Below are 26,669 nucleotides of genomic sequence, written 5' to 3'. Positions count from 1 at the left end.
TCTAATACTGTTCAATATTTCAAACTTCCTAAATATGCATACATACATACAAGTGTACGTAGATAACACACACACACACACACACACACACACACACACACACACCCCAAATAATACAAGCAAGCCAGGTGTGGGGCAGAGATATGAGGATTGCCACAAGTTGGAGGCCAGCCTGGGCTATATGGAAAGATCAAAGCCAGCCTACATACAAAACTCTGTCTCAAGAAAACCAAAGCTGCAGGTGGAGGGAGTCCAAACAGATTTTCATATTTTAACCATGTACATTATAGGAAAAAGAAAACGAATTCTACCAATATGCACCTGAAAGCCTAAAAAACAGCTTTATGAAGATGAACAATCCTTTTAAATCCTTCAAGAAAATCACCTGACAAATGCCAAACTGAGACCCCCACCTTTGCCCGAGGCTTTATGGAACACAACGCTTTGCTCCCTAAATGCCCACTTTCCTGTGCTTGCTTACAGCTTCTAGAGAGTTTCTTCAATTCTGAAGTTAAGTGTTTTGACTAAAGAAGACAGAGGGAAAACTGGACACTATTATTTCACTTTCTGAAACATCTAGAGGAATTTGTCCTCTCTCCCCTTAGGAGCTTTAATCTAATTGACAGAACACAATGCTGGCTGTCTATCCAACATTGCTTCTGTTCTTCTTTATATATGTTTAGCTCTGGTCTAAGTGTGCCAAGGAAAGGTGACCCCACTTTTGCACCCTGGAGGTAACCTCAATAAGAAGGGAAGGAGTCAGCGATTTGCAGCCATAAGGAACAGCAACGGTGTAGTCCCCTCCCCTATCCCTCCTCCTCTTCTTTCTTTGCCATTATATTACAGAGTCAAGAATCTAGTAGGGTAGAGGCCAAAGATGTTGCTGACCATCATCCACAGCCCAGGACAGCCCCACCTCCTAACATCAAATGCTAGACCAAGACTTTCGTTCTAAAGTGCGGTCTTTTATCCAGAAGCAGAGGCATCTAACAAGGAAAACTTGTTAGGAATGCAAATTCCCTGTGTCTACCTGTAATCTGTTGAAATAGGAATGCTAGAGCTGGGGTCTCGTGTTTTCACAAACTCCTGGCTAACTCTGATGAGTGCAATGCTTCAGACTTCTGCTGTTGGACTAAGGATAGCTGTGGCATGCCTAAACAGAGACACTAAGCAGAGACACGCCCACTCACTTACTTAGTGTTTATTGTTGCCACAATAGCAAAGATGAAACCACAGGACGGACTTCATAGTCTCCAACATCTGTTACCCACACCTTGAAGCAAAAGTTGGCCAGCCCTTGGCAAACTGGAATGGGTCATTTTGTTATTCTTGCCACTTACTGGTTTAAGATGGGTTTCCTGGAAGTCCTAGACAACCAGGATCCACAGGATGGGTGTAAAGATGGGGCGTTAGAAGGAACACTTTTCTTCTGTGTAAGGAACACAGACACAAAAGGACACACTCGTTCTTTGTCTAGGTAGTCTGCTGGCTAGTGTGATGGGAGAACTGCACTGGCCATTTCGCAACCAGAGAGAAAGCCAGACTAAGAGCAAAAACATTCACAGACACAGGACAGAAGCAGAAAGAATCTAATATCTACAGCTTAGTATTTTTCACAACGAAACTGTATGACTTGAGTGGTAAGGAGTGGAAGCTAAAACTAAGGAAAAAAAGACCAAGCTAAAAATCTAGGGGTTGGGAACTCAAACAACCATAGAAGCCTTTAATTACATTAAGTCTGTGTTTTAATGTATACGTGTTTAAACCTATAATCTGTGCAATTTCTAAAGTAAAACAATTCTTGTTTGAAGCAAATTAAGTTTTTCCTCCACCAGTTGTGAAGACTTGTTCCCTTTTCCATTTCAACTGGTACAAAATCAACAGTCAGCGAGCCTCAGAAACACAACCAAAGGTTCACGTGATCATGCACACAAGCTCGCCGCCACCTGGCAAAATCAACAAGGACCACAACTTAGATTTCAATCAATTTTAATTTGTGATGGACCCAATCTAAATGGGTATTTTAACTCTCTGGGATGTAAATAATCTTGTTTATATAGATAATAATGTAGCTTAACTTATACTGACATCATACGCAATGTACCTGGCATAGTGGGAGGTCCTGGAGACAAAAGAAAATAGGTCACTGGTCCCTTCCTTTGACTGGCTTCTGTCTGGTGGAGAGAAATAATAAATCTACACAAAGAACTGTACAAAAAGGAATCATAGCATAAATATTTTCAGTGTTATGAAACCACAGAGGGACACATAATCTAGTTAAAAAATGAATGTTGTGTAAGAAAAAAAAAGGGATTTCAATGTAATATACAAATAGAAGAGTCTCAAAGTTACCCTTTGAGAAACTAACGTATTTCCCAGCAGTCAGGAGACCTGAGATGGGAGAATTCTGAGTTTAAGGCCAGACTGGTCTACAGAGCAAGATCCCATCTCATAATGGAAACAAACAAGTAAAAAGCATCTGTAGGGAGTATTTCTTCAATGTTCACCACACTTGGAGATTTGCCTTCATTAGAGCATCACTACACACCTGGAGAGGGAGTACCATAATCCTTCAGGACTAACCTTCCAAGGAGAACACCAGTGTCACGAGTGACAATGTCTTCCAGAACACAAAGAATGATCTAACCCAGAGCCTGGGTGCTGCAAGGTCATCCTGGGTCTATACAGCCAACTCGGGGCCTAGTGAAGGCAAGTTCTATACCCGGAAGTAACTGGATGAATAACTGACCTGTGTGTCTGTGAAGGACAGTTCTGGGATGAATCCTTTCATTGTGTGCTTGGCCAGATAGAAAAGTAATTTGCTGTGTGGTTGTGGGCAATGTTTATTGTGGGGTGAGTTTCACAAACAATAAGGTTTATATGTCTACTACAGCAGAAAAGAAAGGATGGATTAGAGGTTGGGGCAATTGCTACTGTGTATTAGAAGCCAAGAAGATGCCTTTGACTTAAGAAGCTCACACAAATAAATAAGCCATTAATATCTTATTAGTTTGCTTCAACTAAAAACCCTCTTATCAGTGTTTTATGCAGTTTCCTCTCTGTTAAGGAATATTGAGTGGTTAACAAGCCCCACGCTTGTTAGGGACAATCTGCCCGTGCACACTTCCTTACCTCTACAGTGTCTGCAATCACGCCCTCGTCTGATTAGATCTTAGGGGCCATCCAGCTTCAAGCTTACTTATTACTCTTGGCCCACAGACTAGAATTAGATCCAGAACATTTTCTTTGAGGTATTTTCTCAAGTATTGCATAAGAAATCAGTGCTGTTTTTTTTTTTTCCTGGAAAATAATCCTCCTTATGATTTTTGTCTTGCTATTATCCACAATAATATCAAAAAATAAATAAAATTCTCTGTGATCAAGGTTTAGGCCGTTATCCAAGATCCTCATCTGCTCTTCATCTAGTTCTTCTTCTTCAGAACTTAATACACTTACCTGGACAGCTTCACAGTGCTTCAGATATGCCTTTTGCCTCTAAAGGGATAAAAATATCATTTCTCCGCATGACTCACTATTTATCATTGAGTAATCACTCCTAACCCCGTTGCCTGCCTCACTAACTCTCAGTTGGAGCCTACAGAGAGACAAAATGAATCAATGGTCTTCTAAAAGTTGTTCTATGAATCAAAGACCTGAAAGGGAAAGTGGGGCTTTGTTATTGGTTTTTGGTTTTGTTTTTTGTTTTTGGGGTTTTTGTTTTGTTTTGTTTTGTTTTGTTTTGTTTTGTTGGCTTTTCTCCCCCTAGTAAATGACAGGAGAGCAAGTCCTAGTGGAAGGTGTTAGGTACTTGCGGTCAGAAGAGGAAGTCTTCAGCCTAAGCCACCACTACCAGTTGCTCCACTGGATGTGCACAATCCTCGTTTCCCATAAAAGCAGCTTCAGTGACCCAGTGATGGTTTTGAAAATTCCACTTTAGCTGGAAATGTTCTAAAATAGTTCTGTGGCTCTGGTTTGCTGACAACCAACATTACAAACTTGGCACGAGCCCCCTGGTGCCCAGCTGCCTCCCATTTACCGTCCCTGGGCACAGTCTCCAGCCCGCCTGTTGAGTTAGATGCAGCCAGCACCGCCATTGCCTCAGGGCGATGCAGAGGAGAGGAAACTGGGTCCAGTCTTGCACTGTCATTAATGAGAACGTCCTTAAGCCTTTTAGACCTTGGTTTCCATACCTCTAAGGTTCTCTCTAGCTCTAGCCAGTTACTCCGCCTATAGTTACTAATCATCTATAACAGCAGTTCTCAGCCTGTGGGCCGTGACCCCTTAGCGGGTGGCATACCAGATACCCTGCATGTCAGATACTTACATCACAATTCATAATGGTAACAAAATCATAGCAACAAAATAATTTTTGTGGTTGGGGGCCACCGCAGCATAAGGAACTGTATTAAAAGCTTGCGGCACACTTTGGAAATCTATCTGGTGCTATCTCAGAAAAATGGGAAAAGGGCTTCCTCAAGACCCAGCTATTCCACTCCTTGGAATATACCCAGAAGATGCTCCAGCACACAACAAGAAAATTTGCTCAACCATGTTCATAGCAGCCTTATTCATAATAGCCAGACCATGGAAACAGCCTAAGTGTCCATCAGTAGAAGAATGGATAAAGAAACTGTGGTACATATACACTATGGAATACTACTCAGCTATTAAAAACAAGGAATTCCCGACATTTGTGGATAAATGGATTGAGCTAGAAATGATCATAATGAGTGAGTTAACCCAGAAGCAGAAAGAATCAAATGGTATGTACTCACTTATATCTGCATACTAGCCCAAGGGGCATGTCCCACGAAAGCCTTCACTTACCAGGAGACTGGGACAGAGGGGAGGGCATCCTATTGGGACTCTAAATGAGAGAAGCATGGGAGAATAGCAAAGTAGGATCAAGAGGGTCCTAGAAACCTACAAGTAGAACATTATGATAGGCAGATTTGGGCCCAGGGGTCCCGCACAAACTAAGGCACCAGCCAAGGACAATACAGGCAGTAAACTTTAAACCCCTTCCCAGATCTAGCCAATGGTCAGAACATTCTGCACAGTTGAGTGGAGAGTGGGATATGACTTTCTCACGTACTCTGGTGCCTCACATTTGACCATGTTCCCTGGAGGGGGAGACCTGGTGGCACTCAGAGGAAGGACAGCAGGTTGCCAAGAAGAGACTTGATACCCTATGAGCATATACATGGAGAGGTAATCCCCCTCAGGAACAGTGATGGGGGAGGGGAATAATGGGAAAATGGGAGGAAGGGAAGAATGGGAGGATACAAGGGATGGGATAAACATTGAGATGTAACAAGAATAAATTAATTTAAAAATTTTTTTAAAAAAGCTTGCGGCACTTTAATATAGTTAATGAAGAAACACCGCTCTATTAGGGGTCATGTGTGTGGATTTCATGGTCCTAACGTCCTCTGGTTCTCTGCACAGTCAGCCCCCTACCCTCTACACCTGGAAAAAAATGCTGCTGATGGGGCTGGAGAGATAGCTCAGAAGTTAAGGGCGCCACGTGCTCTTCCCAAGGTCCTGAGTTCAATTCCCAGCAACCATATGGTGGCTCACAACCATCTATAATGTGATCTGATGCCCTCTTCTGGCATGCAGGCGTACATGCAGGCAAAACAATGTATACATAATATATAAACCCAAAACAAACCCTACCACCTCATTTTGGCCAATTCTTTTAAAACTTCCTACCAACATCTATGTAAGCAGATAGGCAACGGTTTTAGAACCAAGAGGCTACAACTCTATGTTTCTCTCTTACTCCACTCTCCTACCAATTCAAAAATTAACAATTGGATAAAGCAGGAGAAGCAGGACACTTGGTCAACTGACAGCTCAAGAATTAGCCAGATGAACAACAACATGTTGCCCTAACTGGTTCCTGAAGAAAAAGCACACTCTTTAGCAACATCAACTAAAAACGTCAGAATTGTTCCATTTGTGAAGATGTCATACGCACAACTGGATAATGGGGGTTTCACGATGGCTCAGTAGGTGAAGGCACTTGTCACCAAGCCTGATGACCGAGTTCATATGCTGGAACTAGCATGGTACAACGAGAGCTGACTCTGGCAAGCTATCTTCTGACCTACACACACACTGTGGTATACATGTGCTCCTACACACACACACACACACACACACACACACACACACACACACACCACTTAATAAATGTGAAAAAAATATACATTTTAGAACTCTGGTTAATGAGTAATTCACAAGATAATACAAACCCATGCCAAAATGTGACATGATGATGTTCTAGAATCTTCTAAGAATCACCACCTTCTAAATCTAGAAGACATTTGTTATTTCCTGAAATATTTACTTAAAATTTAGCAACCTCTGACCTAAGAACACATGACGTCCTCTACATGTCCAATTCGCCTGGCCTCCACAGAGCACAGGTGGTGGAAAGATTTGCTCGCCTAATTCACACATCATCTGGGAGTGTGTGTGTGAGTTCTCGTCTGTTAGCAGGTTGGGAACCCGTCAGCTGTGAGGCGTCAGCCGTACTTACAATGGCACGCACCCCTGTCTCCCTCAGAATTACATTCTACATGGGCTGTTTCGCTAAGACAGACATCAGCACTATTTTGCAAGGAATTTTCCATGGAGTACCAGCACCATTAGCAGTAAAGGAGGAGTGAGAGGAGGGGCTTCACAGGATTGCGTTAGGTAGCTAAGAAAAGTGAAATTTACCCTATTCACTTACATATTAATCAAACAGCACCACCTTACAAAGTCTGAAAGAGATTTTTTAAAAATCTAAGTTCTATTTTCCCACAGAGTTGACTGAATTGCAACGAATCATTTCTTTGGGGGGGAGGGCAGAGAGAATGTTATTATTTATTGTTTATAAAATATCCGGGAATCAAATAAAGATATTAATAAAGTGACACTTTGGGGGAAATACCCATGTGGTTGTAATTGCTACACCAGGCTGAGGCAGCTTAGCACAAAATAGGGATTCACAAGGGCTGGCGGTGGGTCCAGGCACTGGCTAGGTCCTCTGTTCCAAAGATGAACAAGACATGGCTTCATCCCTCTTGGAGTTTATATTACAGTTCCAAGCTCAACAAAAGCTTTCTCAGAACAAATCCAATCTAACACAGCAGTGTCTGCTAGTTATGGTAATTAAAACAAAGGGCCTTAAGCATACTTGCAAGTGCATCCTCCTGAGAGAAAGATGATGTTATTGCAGGAAGATGAAGGCAACACAGCCTGCAGGTTTGAGTTACAAACCTGGGTTACAGGCTTGCGGCAACCACAAGAGCCAAGCAGCGTTTCTTTTCCTTTAGAACAGCTGGGAAAGTTGTGGAGTGAGATGTCAGGTCCAAAACTGTTACTCTTTTTGGCTTTGCTTAGCCTTGCAAAAATAAAATTTTAAAAAGAGAGAGATTTCAAAGACTTTCACATCTTAACCCTCCAGATATTTTCCCGGTTTGTCGACCATTTAATTTTGCATACTTGCTTTTCAAAAAAGAAAACCGTACCTTTATCAATATCTCTAGTATTTCCCGCTTACTTGGCAACGTTGCCCTTCTGTCTGTAAGTGAATAGAGCTTCGTTATACAGTACAAGTCAGACATATTTAAATTAAAACTGACAATGTCTAGAACAGTAGCTGTGAAGGAAAACCCAGGATATTGTCTAAAAATATTCAGGGACACCTATATTTGCTAATCAGAGTGCATAGACTACAGGGCCTCGCTTCCAGCTAGTGGAGAAGAAAAACTCCCAAGTACAGTCATGCCATCCCAGGTGAGGGTCAGTACGGACGTGTCCCTTGTTTATTCTGCGCATATCGCTCCATCCCTCTATGCTGCTTTGAATTCCATGTCATGGCCTGGGGCTTGATCGACTGTCAGGAAAATGAGAGACAAAATCCTTCCCAAGGCAGCACGCATTCCTCAGGCCGTGAGTGGACTGACTTGCTAAGCACACTGTATGTCCACACTTCAGCCCCAGAACTAAGCTAACCTCTCTAGCATTTGGTTCCTCCCCAGTAATAAAAGCAGTCACGCTTTCTCCTCACAGCTCTCTCTGGGGCATCTGGAAGGCTTCGAATGTGCTAGAGTTTCTGCATATTTAAAGGTACACCTCATTACCCTGCAGCCCAAGAAGTGTCCTTTGTTTCTCTCTTCTGGGTCTGCATTTTACCTCTGTCACCCCACAATGACATAACGCTGTGGGTGATGTGTGTCTTCCTTCTTGTTTGTGTGTATATGTAAGAATGCTGCACACTGGAGTCCAGGTTCATAGAATAAACAGATTAAATTCATTATCCTGGATTTATCTATGGTTCGAATTGCTCATTATGGCTACAATACCAGAAAACACAGTGGGCGTCTCAGTTGGGCATGTGTTAAGATCTATAAGAGATGAAGTGGAAGACCAGCATTGTGTGGTTATACAGTGTAAGTTTAGTCTAAGGTGTAATTCTAATTGGGATTATAAGGTCTAAAGGCTAACAACAAAAGGTCAGAATGAAAATACAGTGGAAATGTCGCAGAGGCCTCGCTATCACTCAATATCAACAGGATAAAAAAACCTCAAAATTCTAAGCTTCCACTAAATCCCTGAGTATAATAATGAATAATGTGATGTAAATTAGATGAATAATGTGATTCAAGTTAGATGACAAAGGCTGGGAATGGATGACATCATCTCAATACCTGGAATAAGTCTTTAAAATAAAATAAGAGTCCAGTTACACGGGTCAGTTAAGTTCTGAAGATCTAATTTACAGCTAAATTGGGGGGGGGGGAGGTGTTATATACTTGAAATGTGCTAACAGAGTTGATGATAAATGGCCTCACCACATAGGAAAACGTAACTGAGAAGCAGTGGGTACATTAACTAGCATGTTGGTTAATCATGTCACATTGTGAACAGTCACGCAAAGACAATATGGAGGCCTAGAGAGACTGCTCCCGGCACCTGTGCTGGGTGACTTACAACTCTAATTCCATGAGAGCAAACACTCTCTTCTGCCCTCCGAGGCCTCTTCCACCCTCACACACGTGACCTACACACACGCACACACAGACACACACACATGCATGCACAACACATGCACACATAGACGCACATACATGCATATGCATACACACATGCATGCATACACAAATGACAGATAGATATAGATAGATAGATATAGATAGATAGATAGATAGATAGATAGATAGATAGATAATATAATATAAAACTTTTTAAAATATTGTGTAGAAAACTTCTGTATCTATAGCTTTTTGTCAAATATAATCTCAAAAAAGCTGGAAAAGACTGTCACTGCCCCTAATGAAGTGGTTTTCTGATTTATATCAATTTAGCTTTATAGTTAAGAGAAATCATTATTTTCATTGCTATGAAGAGTTGTGAAGGTCCCAGCGGTTAGCTGTGAGCAACAAGGTCCTGCTTAATACTGGTGAGCACAGCTAACATCGCTGAGAATTTAGTGTGTATACTAGCTCTGCCTTTACAATAGCAAAAGCAATAAAATTCCTTTTACCTCGTTTCACATATAAAAGGAAACTGAAATATAGACAGCAAGGAGCCCAGGAACACAGCTGTTCTGTGAACTTAGGCCTCAGACCCCAGGCAGATCCCAGAAAGGGATTTAAATTCAAAACCAGTCCCTTCAGATAGAAGAAAAGTGCCATAGACCCATATGTGTAGACGGTTAATTTTATTATCATCTTGGTAAACGAGTCAGGCAAAGAAGGCAGAATCGTTTACTGTCATTACCAAAGGACTCTGGGCACAGCAATAACCCGGATCTCCTCTTCTTCCTCTACACACGAGGCTCGTGCCCCTCCCACAGGCCCGCTCCACTCAGGAGGATACTCACACTGAACAACTGTGATCATGAATATGTCTCCTGGAAGCAAGGGTGGGATGAGCCAGAAGAAAATGGAGAACGTTATCTCCTCCCACCATACCCGGACTTTATGGCACTAAGTGCACTCACTGTCTGTGAAACAAAAGCTGGAGCGAAAGCCGCACGTGCCGGCGAAAGGCACCCAGGAACTCCGGTTTTTGCAGAAGAGCTGACAAATTTATAAAAGAAAAACATAACTAACAGATTTTAAAGCCAGGTTAACTAACCAGTGCACACCATCAATGGCTCTTGGAATTAGAGAAAAAGCAATAAATAGTTCAAGAATGATATTCCTTCTTTATTATTTATTTATTGTGGGTCTGGGTGTGAACACAAGGTGGCCACGGTGTGCATGCGGATGTAACAGTGTGCATGCAATGGTCAGGCAACTTTGGTCAGATTTGCACCACAGCACCACTCAGCTCTATTGCTACGTCTTTGTTTCCTGCTCTGCAAAATGCACACAATGACAGCCACACACGCACAAAGTACTGAAGGCGTCTTCTAACGTGAAATGATGCTTAAATGCACGACATAAAAACTAAAAATAAAAATCACTAGCACTCCGTATTTATTATCATTACAACCAGTGTCATATTTTCAATTGGCTGATCTAAATGGTGGCCTTTAAAAGTTTTGGAGAAAAGCTATGATTCAAAAAAAAAACTATTCTTTGCTACTTGTGCAAAAATTCTATTGTAAATTACAATTCATATAGAATTACAAAGAGGTTTTCAGGTTCGTGTGCTTTACAATTGTTCTCACTCTATCTATTCTGGAGAAAACAGATAGACCCTAGTCAGGGGACAGACGGGAAAGGTAGCAATAGATCCCAACTTCTGGTCCATGCCGCTGCCATTGTCGGATCACCTCTGTTGTCTAATAAGTAGCTCCCTTATCTCTGTGAAGCTACTGTACTTTATTTTGATATAGTCTTTCTCATAATGTCTCTACCTCCAGTTACATAAAGCCAGTCCAGATTTCAAGTATCTTAGCTTTTAAGATACACTTACTACCCAAAGGAGATAGGCAGGTTTATGAGGCCTTATATAGAGGAAAACTTGAACAAAAGAATAACACTTGTGATTTTAAAATATAAGCTGCATTAACATTAACACATCTACAATACATAAGAATATCACACTGTAAGATTCCTCCATTTCATTGGACAGCAAGCAATAAATAATGTAGAATATACTGCAGCACTTAAAAATTTCATATTTCAGATACAACATAAACGTCAGGTCATTGGACTTCTGAGACAATTGTGTTATAGATAGTTTAATTTTTCCACGACTAGGGCTAAGACCCTGGGCCTCGCACATGCTAAGCAAGCAGTCTGCCCCCAAGCTTCCTCTTCAGGAGCAAAACTTAACATTTTTTAAGTTTAATTGTTGCACAACTTAATTTATCATCTTTACACTGGCATAAAAAAAAATGGGCAAACCATGATTTATACTCTTCTGCTTCAGCAAGTAGAATAACTTAAGAGTCTAAAACGCTTGAAAAACATGGTTTTCGTTTTGTTTATATCTGGTTGCAACGGCCCCATTGTACTCGCTGACGCTTGTTCCAGGGCAGAGGAATTTGATTAATTTTATTTCAAACAAAAATAAAAGCACGTCGGGGCTCACGGAGACACTCTTTAAGTTCACAGTCCGGAAGCACAGCACTTTCAGAGCTGGAAAGGATCATGGTAATACGGAAATACGTTGGAACCCATTTCTCACACTGGGCCAAACAACACAAGTGTCTTTGCTTTCACAACGCTCCCAACTGAAACCAGATCTACAGTGCAAGGTACAGGAACTTCCAGGTCCGGAAGTCAACACACCCACTCCCTCTGCTGCTCCCCTGTGCATACATGAGGCTGCACAACCGGTGAAAGAGGGAGAAATTGAGTCCTTGCAAGTCTGCATTTTCCTCTATCTGAGAAGCAACTAGCTAGCTTGGTGTTGTCAATTAATTGATTGTTATTTTCCTGAGCAGCACAGGCTCAATTTCATGGCCAGCAACAGTCAAACATGGGGAAAATCTGGGCACACTGTGTCCTCTAAGCAAAGGCCAGCTCCAGAGCTCCTCATGTAGAGCACCAGCTCTGTTTGTCACCACACACAGCCCACGCGCTGTATCACCCATCATCTCCTGGCCTACCCTTACAGTCTCAAGCCTTAAAATATTTAAATGACTTCGTAGTTGACCTCCTCACTCAGACTTTCTTTAAACATTGCCTACTAAAGAGCATTTCTTTTAAAAGTAGATGGAGCCTGGGCTTCCTAAGTGTTTTGGGACCACACTAACAGGAGCAGTGCCATCTAACAGAAGAGCAGTAGTTAAGACATGCCCCTTCAGCCTTAATATGTAATCTCATTCTGACTTTCCTGAGTAAATAGCCTCCCTGAAGAACCTATGCCAATAAACCCTGACTGGTTCTCCCCATGAGTGTGCCGAAGAACACTTCACTTATAGGCGAGCAGAGCTCACCGCCATGTTTGTGACTGCGGGAAACAGTGTGAGCCCGACTGAGATTGGCCCTCACTGTTCCGAGCTCCAGAGTCATCTGCAGAAATGGATGTTTTCTGTTGGCTCATGGTGTTGTGGGAGGATGTGCTGGGGCCTCCTCATTGCGGCAAGCAGGAAGTAAAGCTGGGGTTGCCGTCTCCCATCCCAAGCCCCCGCTCCGTGACTTCACTGCCACCCAGACAGGATACTGCTTCTCAAGAGGAAAAACAATTTCCATCACCAAAGAAGTAACTGTAAGGAAACACTGACTGTCTTCTGAAGGAATTTTAAAACACAAGGGACACACGATCACAGCGAGAGAGCCTAATTTGGGATACCTAATTGATTTACTATAATGGAGAACATTCACAAGAGAAAAAGCGGAAACATGACCAAGAATTATCCTAATAAAATATTTTATATTTAAACTGAAAGCTTTCAGGTTGTGTTTAATATTTAAGAATTAACTTATTTTACCTATTCCAAGGAAAACTACACATCTTTATGTTTGAATATCAAAAAGATGCCAAATAAAGAAAGTAAGTGGAGGTGTGTAGGCCCTTTGGTAGGTGAAGAACTAGCCTCTCCATGGTAGGCCTCAGAGGCTTCACTCACTCACTCACTCACTCGGTCCACACAGAGAAGAGACAGCACCAGGTACAGGGCATATTCTTGTAAACCAGAAAAAAGTGTTTTCTGCATTCACAAGGCTTCTGTCTGTTTTGAAGACTTACTCCCAGCTGAGTTCATCAAGCACTTATCAAGCACCTGTAATAAACTGAGTTGATGCGTTTGAGGACAGCAAAAGGCTAACACAGTATGTCTCCCTTCCTGTGTCTTTGGAAATAAAAGTGTTCTGTAAATAAAGTGCTCAGGAAACAGAATTGGGTGAGTGACAGTTCCTAAGACTAAGAACACGCATGTGAGCAGCTGAACCTTACACGTCACAGCTGTGTGGGAGGAGGAAGGAGGAGAGTGTCTCCTGCACAGACTCCACCACTCCAAGTCATGACAAAGGAAAAAAGAAGCATTATTCTATGGGCACATCTTCATAGGCACTTTAAAAAAGAAAAATAACTGTTTTCTTCATGTTAAGAATAAAGTAGTCATATAAAGGGCTATTGAGCTCTCAGTACAGTTTTGGGCTTGTTTTTCCTATATTTTGATCGAGTCAGATGGAAAGTAGATCCGGGGCCTGGACATTTAAATTGGCTTTCTCTAAGCTCAGGGGAGAGCGAGCTAATTGTCTGAGAGCCGAAGACTAGAACATAAACTCCTGGAATCTGGCTTGAAGAAGCTTGCCAGCTCTCATGAGAGGAACACAGGAATTGGCCAAGGTCTTGTTTTTGCTGGGTTTACTTTATTTATTTATTTTTAAGCCGTTTTGGAAAACAGTGGTAGATAGGCTAAAGATAATCTATTTTTAATAACAAAATCAAAGCATCGAGGAAAGTATGTCTCCAAATTAAGTATTTTGACTTAGATAACAGGCCCAAGGTAGGAGTGATTTTGGAAAAGCACCCCACTTCTGTGGAAAATGTGGCTGCTCTTTGAAAGTTAGACAGAGCTATCTCAAGCCCTTGCAACCGCACACCAAGGTACTTGCCCAACAGAAGTCCAAGTGAGTGCTGAGTTCATGACCATGCATGCACTAGTCACGAGGGCCATAAAGAAAACAGAGCAAATCCCCATCACTAGATGAATAAATAAGGAACATGTGGTACATTCATACAAGTAGGTCCTAGCCACAGAAACAAGAAATGATTCATGATACAAAGTGGATGTACCAACACTTTATGGTAACTAAAAGCCGGATACAAAGATTACGCACAGTGAGCCATTTCTATGAAATGCATTAAATGGACGAATCCACAAAGCAGAGAACACAGATAGGTGTGTGCATACACAGATAGGTGTGTGCATACATAGATAGGTGTGTGCATACACAGATAGGTGTGTGCATACACAGATAGGTGTGAGCATACATAGATAGGTGTGAGCATACATAGATAGGTGTGAGCATACATAGATAGGTGTGAGCATACATAGATAGGTGTGTGCATACACAGATAGGTGTGTGCATACACAGATAGGTGTGTGCATACACAGATAGGTGTGAGCATACACAGATAGGTGTGTGCATACACAGATAGGTGTGAGCATACATAGATAGGTGTGAGCATACATAGATAGGTGTGAGCATACATAGATAGGTGTGTGCATACACAGATAGGTGTGTGCATACACAGATAGGTGTGTGCATACATATATAGGTGTGAGCATACATATATAGGTGTGAGCATACATATATAGGTGTGTGCATACACAGATAGGTGTGTGCATACACAGATAGGTGTGTGCATACACAGATAGGTGTGAGCATACACAGATAGGTGTGTGCATACATAGATAGGTGTGAGCATACATAGATAGGTGTGTGCATACACAGATAGGTGTGAGCATACATAGATAGGTGTGTGCATACACAGATAGGTGTGTGCATACACAAATAGGTGTGAGCATACATAGATAGGTGTGTGCATACACAGATAGGTGTGAGCATACATAGATAGGTGTGTGCATACACAGATAGGTGTGAGCATACACAGATAGGTGTGTGCATACATAGCTAGGTGTGTGCACAGGCTCAGGGAAGAGAGAAAATGAGAGATTTATTGGGTAAGGTAGAGGGAGTAGTATGGAAGTAGCCAGAGGACAATCTCACAGCTTTGTGGCATACTCAATGCCTATAAGTTCCTTACCTCAAAACGGTTCATTTTAGATACACGCAGAGCTGTTCAAATGGTGTTGGGGGAAAGGAGCTGACAGCAAATGACCGTTCAGCTGAGCTGCGGCTGGAGAGGAAGCATCCAGACACAGGGGGAGGCTGCACGGTTAGGCCTTTAAGTAGGAAAACAGTGAGGGGAGATGGAACGTCGTGCTAGAGACAACATGGTGGGTGTTGAAGGGAGCGAAAGGAGCTTGTCTTGCCGTTGGAGGCGGAAGGACAGGGTTTGTTCCCCTGACCTGCTCCCCTTCCTCATGTTCCCACCTTCCCAGCAAGGCTTGCCAGCTTTTGACAAACAGCAGGTGTGGTCTGATTCTGGGAGAGAGAGAAAGGGACCTAAAGGGTTTGTGATTTAGCAGAAAGAATTTCACCTCAATAAATTATTATTTTTGATGCCATCTGAGCAAAACAGACAATAGTCATGTTTGGGAAATATAGACATGGAAAACTCTTAGCTTGAAAGTGTTCTCAAACACATTGCAAATGTAAAAAAAAAAAAAAAGGTTTTATAATGTCTTGAACAATTCACTTTATAGTTTGTCCTTATGTTCTTTGTACCTGGGTGTTAGAATGACATAATTTGTGTCTAAATAAATCTCAAAGTACGTGAATATTTAAGAAATAAAAAAATAATCTTTTTTAAAACCAAAATCATTTGTTCCTAAAAATGTTTTTAACAAAAACAATGATGCCACATAACAAGAAAAGTCTGGCAGGTTACATCAATCATGAGCATAAATAGCAAGATTTAAACAAGTAAATCAGTTAAAATCAAAGCTAAAATTTAAAAAAATCCAAAAATTATGAAGACTTGGAACATTAAGTTTTAGAAGGATTAAGAACATAACTTTCTATAATTGAACTTGGCTAAGGAAAATGTTTCTAATAAACTTAACTCAATAAAACTCTTCCAGCAAGGGTCAGCATCATGGACGTTTTACACTGCAGAACAAATTATCTGTGTGTGCACCAGACAGGACGGAGTGGCCTGTGGCTCTAACAGGCTGTCCCAAAACTAAGTCAATCAGAGGCTGAGTAAGATGGTTGACTTAAAGTGACAATACTGTCAACCACCATCAGCATGTCAGAAAGAAAGCATATTTTACAAAATATATCCTCACCAATTTAATTCTGGAAGGCTGTTCTTTTAAAAGTCCATGCTATTTGCTCCACATGGAAAGCTACCTTACAATACACTCACATTCACAGCAAAGACCAAATAATAAAAAACAGAGCTCATAAGAAAAGCTAGTTTAGCCAGGCGTGGTGGCGCACGCCTTTAATCCCAGCACGCGGGAGGCAGAGGCAGGCGGATCATTGTGAGTTCGAGGCCAGCCTGGTCTACAAAGTGAGTCCAGGATAACCAGCACTACACAGGGAAATCCTGTCTCGAAAAACCAAAAAAACGAAAAGCTAGTTTAGACTTGGGGGTTTTAAAGCCAATGCCCGCGTCTTGGTTTCTACTACTGTTCTCCTCCATAAGAGACACGGGAGCCCGATGGGGAGATACAGATACCTAAGGGTAGAGTGCAATGCTCAGATGAGCAGGGAGCCCCCTGTGAAACTCAAAAAAACAAAAACAAACAAACAAACAAACAAACAAACTAAAAACCCCAAAGCCTTAGGCACTTGAGTGGGCCACTCTGAGATCCACCTGCACAAGCCATCACCAGCTGCAGGCAGGCCAGCTCTCCCCAAAGCCTTGGGGTTCCTCCTCTCCAGCAGCTCCTCAGCCCCGGCACCCTAAACACTTGGGGCCAGATGCTTGTTTGTGGTGAGGGACACGACGCACACTGGGGGCTACTGGCATTCCCCTAGACACCCCCTAAACACCAACAGCATCCTCCCCACTCCCAGGTGAGATAATCCTCATCTGCCAGACACTGCTATCTGTCCTGCAGTGAGGGTTCTAAATTATCTACTCCTAACTGAAAATGAGATTCTTCCGAGCAAGGTCCTGCTAAAATTTGATAGTTGAAACAAATAGAACAAACCTGTGACCTTGTGGCTCTCGTGGAGTTAGAGGGGAAGAGGGACCTCAAAGGAGAGAGAGGACTTGGCTTTGGGTTTCCACTCACTTCTCTTCCTCCTCCCCGCCCCCCCCCCCCCCCCCGCGCCCCCCCCCCCCCCAGCAATCAGCAGTAAGGCTTTTTTAATGACTATTTGAGCCCTGCGCTCCTGATGCCCAAACGTCATTACTCCCAGTGCTACTAACAAGCTGAGAAACGCAGTGTTTTGACATACTCCACAAAAGCTGTCTTTCAAGATACTGGGTTAAGAAGCAATTTAATTAAAGACAAGGTCAGCTGTCTACCTGACACGACCTGAGGAGGCGGTCATGGTTTACAGAGTGCAATCTCTGCTGAGGCTGGTTAACCGGCTGGACCCAGGCTACTAGAACTGCTGTAATACATTGGGGTGTGAAATTGGGACAGGCTCACCACCTACTCCACGGTGATCTTCCCTTGGGCCGACACAGAGCCCGGCTCTCTAACCCCTGTACCAAGCTCAGTGTAGCAGTGTAGCTCATTCGGCTTGGTGTTGGTTCCACATCCTAGACAATGTGCACCTGCAGCCTCTCGCTCCTTAGTTCAGCCAAAAGCTTGGAAGCTTCTCCACAGAGAAGTGGCACAGAATTGCTGATAGAAACTGTAAAAAGTTGAGCAGCGGAGGTTAGAGGAGAACGGCGGAGCTGTACAGCGGGATGGAATCACACCACGCAACAGATCCACTTAAGAGGTTTAATAGGGAGATACAGGAACCGTCTCTGGGGACACACGTGGAGAGAAAGAGAGAAATGGGAGGAGTTCCCTTTATAAATTATCTAGCGCATGCGCAGAAGGTGCACAGGTGGCCTAAGGGGCTCGAGTCCTGCTGGCAGGGGGTGAGAGTGGGGGGGGGTGGGGGAGGTGTTGGGGGGGTGGGGGGTGTTGGCGGGGGGGGGGTGACTTGTAGCCTGTTTTCCCGCCATCCTCAGGACCTTAGGGGTGACTGTATTGTTGACTGATTACTAACAGAAACTCCCTTCATGGGGAGAAGGGGGGTGAGCAGGAATCCCGCAAATTCTTAACACTGAACCAAGACTTCAAATACGCGTCAGATCCTACACACCAATGCCATCTCTCAACGCAGTGATGGAAGAAATGCATCAACAGCTGCAGTGGCCGTGCTCCAGGGGCCAGGCTTTTACAGCAGCAAAGACGCTGGTTTTATCATTCACTCTTTTCTCACATTTAGAAAATCATCCTCACATGTAGGTTCCATTCACCCTTTCCTTAATTTTACATTTCTTTTTTCATAAACAGCAAGAAATGCACACTTTAGCCAAATCCAGAGACTCACTGTAACATTGAAAGTTTAAAAGAGACAAGATTGCTCCAGGGAAGACACTGACCCTTTCCCAGGCACACCAGTGGACACCACTTGACCTGCCTTGTGCTAATGTTGGGACAGAACCAGCTAATTGCTTTGGAGAAAAGACTAGAAATTAAAAGCCTCGGATCTCGTGATTCTGCTACTTGCTGTGTTACTCTGACAAGTCACTTAGCCTCTTTGAACTTTTATTGATTCATAAATGGCAACTATTTGGCAGGCTGCGGGTTAATTTATGGGATGGCATTTTAAGAGCAGCGGCTAAAGGGCATTAAATTGCATTTTAAAACTCTAAATAGAGATGCTGTGGCCTTTAGCACCCTTTCAGGACAACTTCATTAAGTTGCTCCACAGATAGAGACCAGAGGCTTCCAGACAAATCCATCTGCTGTGTAAATGAGCAGTGGGCTGGGGAAAGGGGGAAAGACTGCACCATCCTGAAGCTCAGGGGCGGGTCTGGTGGCATTCTCTGCAGTGCGTACAATGGGGCACTTACTAAAGCCATTAACACCAGCTAAGATGCAGGAATCCTTTCTCTGGTTCCCAGGCACTTAAAGTCTTGCCCTGGGGCAGGCAGAAGAGAGGCGCTGGCATTTGCCCCATCTTGTTTCCTAAAACTAATCAGTTCTAGGAGCCAAAAGCTGCTCCACACAAGCACAGGCCAATTTGCTTTATCCTCGACAGCGGTCTGGGTCCTCAGCAAATACATGACTCTCTTGTCACTCAGACTCCCAAGGCTAATTGCTTCTGTGACTCCTTAATGAGTGTCCCATGCACTTTCCAGAAAGATGATCCTGTGTGTAAACAGCATCCTAGAGTCCCCCAGAAGTCCTAGGAGGGGACAAAGGACAAAGCCTAATCTCCCTCCCAAAGTCATTAGGCTTTCAAACAGTCAGGAGGCCCTTACCCTGGCCAACCCGACCTAGGAGGACGCAGACTCAGCCCACCCCGCTGCTCGCACCCGATGAACAATGGGACTTGGTTCTGAGATGGGGTCTAGTCAGGAGACCCAGCCCATAACCAAAACCCTAAAGCCCAGCGCCCTCCCAGTCAGCACCTTTCTCTGGGTGCTGCATTAAAATGTGAACTTGTTGGATGGGGCGGCTTCCTCCTGCTCTTGCGTCATAGCTCCAGCTGGTGCTGGCTGTGTAGACTACGCAATGGCACAGTCTCTCGGATCTGGCCTCCGTGCTAACTGTCCTGTCCTCTCTGGAAGAGGCGTTTATTTACTCATATCCAGGATACAGAAAATAAATACAGGGAGAGCGAATAAAAAAGAGAGAAGCTCTGCTTTTAATTCAGGTTATGTTTTTAAAGTCAAAAACCTACAGAGAGCGGACGCAGAACAGTCTTGTAATTAGCATCACCAATGTCCCCTTGCATCTGATTAGCAGGAATGTGCTCCGGCACCAGATGAAAAGGGAAGACTCGGAAGCCAGGACACAGTCTGACTCATTGTGTGTCTACCCTTGCATTTGTGACCACAGTGACACAAACCGCTGCTTTGTAAACACGAATAGCAAGGAAGTGCCCGTCTCGGCGCCCATTCTTGAATTCTAAACCTAGCAGTTGAAAGAATTTAAAATCAGAGATTTTTAAGATTTCCCATTGCCAAATTGGTTCCAAGATACCTTGTGTACTGTGACTAAAAGTATTTGTAGTCTCTATGATTAAAACAAAAACTGTTTACCAAAAGACACTAGTAACACTGCATAAACATTTGTATCTTGGAATAAGGAGCCTCGAAGGAGGCAGAGGAAGGAAGGGGTACACACACTGATCCAACACTTCTGTTTTGATGGCCACAGGATAATTTCATTATATCCACAAATTTCAAATAATTCCAAAATAGTTATTAAATTGTGAACATATTGACTTACTTGCTAAATAGTTCAATAATTTCTTCCTTTTGAAATACTCTAACAAAACATGAGCCACTAAGCAATCGCTTATTAACAGCTCTTAAAACAGGACACAAAACTGGCAGCCTCGGATTTCCCTTACAATCTTCTGTGGTTCTGAACTTGGGTGGTTTGGAGTCCCAGTCCAGGCAGGCTTTAAGAGGAACAGAAGAAAACCCTGGTTCCCTAACTACCAGCCTACAGGAAGGAGGCACTTATACCAGCGCTGGCTTTCTGTGGCCTCTAATGCCATGGGAAGCCGGCAGTTGTTATCAGAGGAATTCTGGCAAAATAAGATAAGTGCCTTTGTCAGACTGCCTTGAGTAGAAACCTACTGGGCATGAAGGAGATGTTTTGAGATAGGAAAACAAAGCAAAAGAAAAACAAAGTGGCAGACAGGTCACCCAGTCCTGCCTTAGCAGATGAGCTCTCCGAGGTATGGTCAAAGGGACGTTTCACCTGGAATTTTTTTTACCTAAAAAGTATGGAGGGCACAGACAGCCTGCAAGCTCTTGACACAGAACCACCAGCCCAGCTTCACTGTGTGTTTTCATGTTCTCACCAGCTAGTCTGAGACGGACGTCACCCTGCTTGTTTTATACGTGAAGAGATGCTATCCTGAAGAGGACAAGTAACTGGCTGAGGTCATCCGCCTCAGGGCTGGGGGACATCTGGTGATCCATTAGGGTCAAGGGAAGCAGCTGACATTTCATGAATACTTTGCACACTTATTTACTCAACCTTCATAACCTGATCAGCTGCAGAGCACCAGCACAAGCTTCTCTTCCCAAAGGAAAAAAAGTGTTAAAAAAAAAAAACAAAAACATTTTGCTTTGGTTGGGTTGAAGAGATTATGTGAAAAATAACTAGTTCTTAGTTGTAGGGGAGGGGTAATTTAGGACCCTCACTGCAGGACAGACAGCAGTGTCTGGCAGATGACGATTATCTCACCTGGGAGGGGGAGGATGCTGTTGGTGTGGTGTCGGTGTCAGTGTCTGGGGGATGGAGCCCTAGGACACTGCCAGGATCCCCCAGCATGCATCTTGTCCCTCACCACAAACAAGCATCTGGCCCCAAGTGTCTAAGGTGCCAGGGCTGAGGAGCTGCTGGAGAGGAGGAACCCGAAGGCTTTGGGAAGAGCTGGCCTGCCTGCAGCTGGTGATGGTTTGTGCAGGTGGATCTCAGAGCGGCCCACTCAAGTGCCAAACACTCCTGGTTTTGTTACCTATTGTGAGCGTATCATGGCTACCCTGCTGTGACACAAAGGAAGAACCTTGGCCTTGGCATCTGAACTCCTCTCCAAATGTGGATAGCAGTCCATAAAGCCAAGGGGCTACCACACCCTGCTATGACTCCCTTCCCCAGCCCTGCATTGAATGGCAGGTGCTCAGACCACCGAGCCACTGCTCCAGGGCCTCTTCCCACATGTCCTTCTTGGATGATTCTGTAATTCATGTGAAATACCAAGGAGCCAAGAAAAGAGGAAATAACCCTGATAATAAAGAATAAAACTTCCTGATACCATGACAAATTACAAAGCTATAATAACCCAAACAGTGTGGTGCTGGCATAAAAGCAAACATACAGAACAAGTGAGCAGAATAAAAAGTATGTTCAAACAAATTTTATAAAGGGAAAAAAAAACCACACAAGAGGGAAAGGATAGAAACCTCAAATGGAATTAGGGAAATGGATAATTATATGCAAATAAAAGAAATTGGATCCTGAACATGACAAACAAAAGCTGTTCAAAATACATTGAATATTGAAACATAAGACCTGAAAGCACAGACCTGCTAGAAGAAATGGCAGGAACCTCACCCTGCACATGGACCTCAGCAGTGAATTCTTCCGACACAGCACAAAAGGCACAAACAATGAGAGCCAGAACTTAGACAGACCAAAAGGTGTCACACAGCAAAGCAACGCTAGGGGCAAGGACAACCATCAAAATGGGAGCGGTGCTTATAGAGATGTATGTAACGGTAAGTTAACAGCCACGCTATGTAAGAGCTCCTAAACTCAGCAGCAAAAATATAAGCTCACTTTTTAAAAGAAAGAAAGAAAAGAAAAAAAAGAAAAAAGGAAGGGACAAAAAAGTGAATAGAAATTTCTCCAAACAACTGTACAAATGGCCAAGAAGCATATGAAAACCTGTTAGCTACTTTAATTGTCAGGAAATGCATATCAAAGCCATACAGGTGAATAAGGCCACTAGGATAGACACTATAAAAAAAAAAAAAAAACCTTACAAAACAGTAACAGTGGCAAGGATGCAAACAGAACTCTATGTGCAGCTGATGGGCATGGGAATGGTGCTGTTGCTAAGGCCTGATGGAGGCGCTCCTCGGGAGTTAAACCAGACCCCTCATAACACACAGAGCAGGAATGAGGGATGGGGTTAAGTGACCATCAGAATTCAAATCCGTGGGATTCTCAGACTGCACCCCGACCCCATCTGCCTTCTTAGGAGCGAAGGAGAGACTGGAGCCCTTTAAGGCAGACAACAGTGCAGACAGATGGAGGAGATGTCTCAGAGAGCAAAAGCTACCAACCATAGCTAGAGAGGTAGGGCACACCGGAAGAGAGGCCCGATCTGGGGAAACCCCTAGAGGTCTGCACAGAGCTGAGATCTAGAGCTCTCTCAATCCCAGCATGCAATGCTGAAGCCGAGAGGAAAAAGCTGAGGCCAGAAACCCCAGGAGGAAAGGGACAGAGGAGCAGAGGGCTCAGGCCTCCCTCTCAGCTCGTGGTCACACTGTAAGTCCATCCAGTCTGAGCTAAAACAACAACAACCTCATTGGGCGCGTAGAAACCTGTGTGCCTGCAGTAGACAGGTAAAATGGGAATCCTTGTATTAAGGAAAACAGGCACCAGGTGGGTACTGGTCGTCTCTGACACGTCCTCATTTGCCTCTGCCTTAAGACCTGTTCTGGTTCTTAACTTTTGGAAATTCCCCCCAAATAACCTACAGTTCCTGGGAAAATGCTACCAAAAGGCAAAGCTTGAATGGTTAAACATCACCAAAATTCTTAGTAAATGCATCTACAATATCAGCTGTATCAGATCAGGAGCCCCGTTATTCCACAGATATCAAGTATGTGTTTGATAGCCCAAGGACCACCTGCTACAGACTTCCACCAAATACTCTAGGAGAAGTCAAGAAGACTAATCTAACATTCTAATGGTATCCAAAATTTCCATAGGTAAAATGCTCTAGACGTCAGGGCAGCACTCTAAAGCAGTCCAAGCCACGGGCACTGCAGATGCAGACTGTCTGCTGTAGGGATGGCATGTGGTAGGCACTGTGATGCTCCTGGCAAGGTCTGTCCTCGGCACCACAGGGTCTGTCTGGCTCACCATCCTCTTCCGGTCTGTTTCTTTGTGAAGTGCCCACTGCTGTTATTTGCCTCTGATGTGGATCTCTGGCCTGATGTGATACTGATCTTTGGCCTTTGGCCTAGAAGTGAGAGGAGCAGACTGCCAGGCAGGAATGAAGTGGAATATTCTGGCTTGTCTCTTCTTGTACATCCTTAACAGTCTTTGTTTTTGTTTCTTCCTCTATGATAAAGTGCAAGAAATACAGTCCTAAAACTATGTGCCTGGTCTTTGGATGGATGCGTGGAGAATGTTGGCCCTCAATGGTGCAACATGCTTCGCTGCTGTCTTATTGATTCATTAGTTTCTTTCTGGCTGAGGATGGCTTCCTGCCTGCCTCTGCCTCGAGTCGCTCAGCCTCCTGGTAGCAGGCTTGCCACATTCAGTCTGTCTAGGGAGGACTGAGCCCCGCGGTCACCCAGGACCGAAGCTGTTCTCCACATGTGGAGGATCTGTCCAGATGCCAGCGGGATGGCGGGAGGGGCTCAGCAGCAGACCCGGGCTCAGGACTGGTGCTCAGGCAGAAGGGAGTAGGGAAGAGACAACTCACCCTATGAACAGGAGAGGAGGGGGCTGCCCTCACACACTCCAACACTACAGAGGGAGGGGCTGCCCTCACACACCCAGACACACACCCCAACAGCACAGGGGAAGGGGCTGCCCTCACACACCCCAACACCACAGGCAGAGGGGCTGCCCTCACACACCCCAACAGCAGGGTTGGGGAGCACTATCTTTTGATAAAGAGGAAGCAGGAATGCACATACTTTCTCATCCAATCCCTTTCTGCCTTCTCTGGCCTAAATACCAAGTGTCTGACTAAATAAAACCCTTGATGTTTTCCGTAGGCCATTTGCCAGCTACGATCAGGACATTGAGCCTGGATCCGATGATACTTGGCGTTAATTTCATTTTATATCAGCTAAGATGATACTTGTGCCATCTTACGCCACGAGGAACTTGAAGCTCTTTCAGGGAAACTGACTTAAGAGTTAGGCAATGACTGAATATAAATTTTACATCCACGGTCAAGGTGTTGACTAAGACAGAAGCACAGACACATTCCTGTGCACATCATGGTCTCCAGGCCTCCTCCTCACATGTCACGTGCTGGACCATCGCTCTGGGATAACAGGCTTCTGTTGTTGCTCCTTCTGATTTCAAACAACTGTATTTAGAAGTTGTATTTCCACACCACTTGGCTTTCTACTTAAGCTTTCATTATTTACATTGCTTGAAAGAACAATCCCACTGAGCACATGCTGTACAGATCATCTGCTCAGAACTGCACCGCTATCACTTGGACGGCGTGATGCTGATCTTACCTGTCAGCTTAACTGGGTGGGAAGCAACTAAATGGCAAAGCAGTGGGCACTCCTGGGGCGGGGGGAGGGTTCTTGATGAGATTATTTGAAGGTGGCAGCCCACCCTCAGTGTGAGTGGCACCTCGTGGTGGCAATGCAGAAGAAAGGGCGAAGAAGCAGCTCAGCTTTTGCCTGATTGCCTCCACTCCTGCAGGCAAGTTCATCTATCCCACTGCTGCCACGGCTGCTGCATCCTTTCACTGACTTCACTGACAGAAGCAGAGTCAGGGGCCTTCCAACACACACCGAGGACCAGCAGCTCTTCAAGAATCCTCAGGCCTTCAGCAACAGATCTGGACTGCTGAGACGTGCAGCTCTGTGGGGTGAGTGGTTATCAGATTCCCAGCCTCTCTTGTGTGAAGGCGGTCATGGTTGGACTGCCCAGGCCATGTCATGTCATCCGGTCTAACGGATGCCTTTTAACACGTAGGCCATTGGTCAGTTCCTCTAGAGAGCCCTGACTAAGACAGAGGGAGCAGAATGGCTTCAACACAATGATGAGGAATTTAGCAAATGGAGAACATCCGAGTTATATGGGAACACAATAGACTTTTCACAATTCTAAATCTGCACATGAAAAATAACGGGCCTGGGGTAGACCACTCAAACCATATGCAGCTCCTCAGAGCTCTAACTAAAATATACTCCTAACAGGAATGTTAGCACAGGTCAGTCTCCCTTGGTATTTGCTTGTAGGGAGTCAGTCACTTGACTGAAAAAAACAGGAAATGCAGGCTTGGCGTTTCTCCTATAAGATGCAGATGTATCTGTGTTAAGCTCTATTGGCTCCCCCAAACTCATAATCTACTATATAGGCTCACTCCTCATTTCACCCCAATTTCCATTCCTACCTCTCTAACACACACACACACACACACACACACACACACACACACACACACACACATATATCCCCATACATGCACACACATATATACATACACATGCATGTGCACACATGCATATGCATACTCATGCATATATACACACATGTGTGCACATATATACACATGCATGCACATATATACACACATGTGTGCACACACATATATACACATGTGTGCACATATATACACATGCATGCACACACATACACACACCCTGGGGTCAGTGGGGCTCTGCTCAATACTATAGGAAACAGACTGGTCTGGAAACAACAAAATCAACCACGACTTTCCCCAAGTAGAAGCTCCTGTAAGATTTGTTTTCAAGACTTTATTTCTGCAAGGGCTTTGGGAACTGATGGGACAGTTTCGGTTGCTGAGAGACCCTGTTGCGTGTTGGAAGTGAACAGGCTACGTGGGCTTCTCTCCATCAGTGACAGGCTCCCAGGCACGGCCCCGAGCTCCTGGAACTGAAAGCAGTCGGCTTGACCTCTCACCAGGCAGTATTCTGGGATTTTCCTTGAGATCACTAAACCCCAGCCCTGGAATGTGTCCAAGCCAGCACTCAGT

General features: G+C 44.1%; 2 protein-coding genes across 6 annotated transcripts in view; both read right to left on the bottom strand.

The window, feature by feature from the left end:
* The window catches only part of Prkcsh (protein kinase C substrate 80K-H), an 827,425-nt gene that overhangs the window by 121,574 nt on the left and 679,182 nt on the right, over positions 1-26,669 (bottom strand). The window contains exon 18 of one of the 2 annotated variants that reach the window (XM_051156069.1): positions 4,191-4,200. The exons of the other annotated variant lie outside the window; for it this stretch is intronic. The gene's annotated coding sequence lies outside the window, so the exon portion shown is untranslated. Of the gene's footprint in view, positions 1-4,190; positions 4,201-26,669 lie in introns of those variants that run through there. 2 annotated transcript variants of the gene reach the window in all.
* Bbs9 (Bardet-Biedl syndrome 9) overlaps positions 1-26,669 on the bottom strand; it is a 388,213-nt gene that overhangs the window by 106,062 nt on the left and 255,482 nt on the right. The window lies entirely within an intron of this gene.

The sequence above is a fragment of the Acomys russatus genome, chromosome 14 (assembly GCF_903995435.1).
Source record: "Acomys russatus chromosome 14, mAcoRus1.1, whole genome shotgun sequence".
NCBI classification, from domain to species: Eukaryota; Metazoa; Chordata; class Mammalia; order Rodentia; family Muridae; genus Acomys; species Acomys russatus.
Note: the sequence above shows the minus strand (reverse complement) of the source record. Positions and strands in the feature narration are given on the sequence as shown.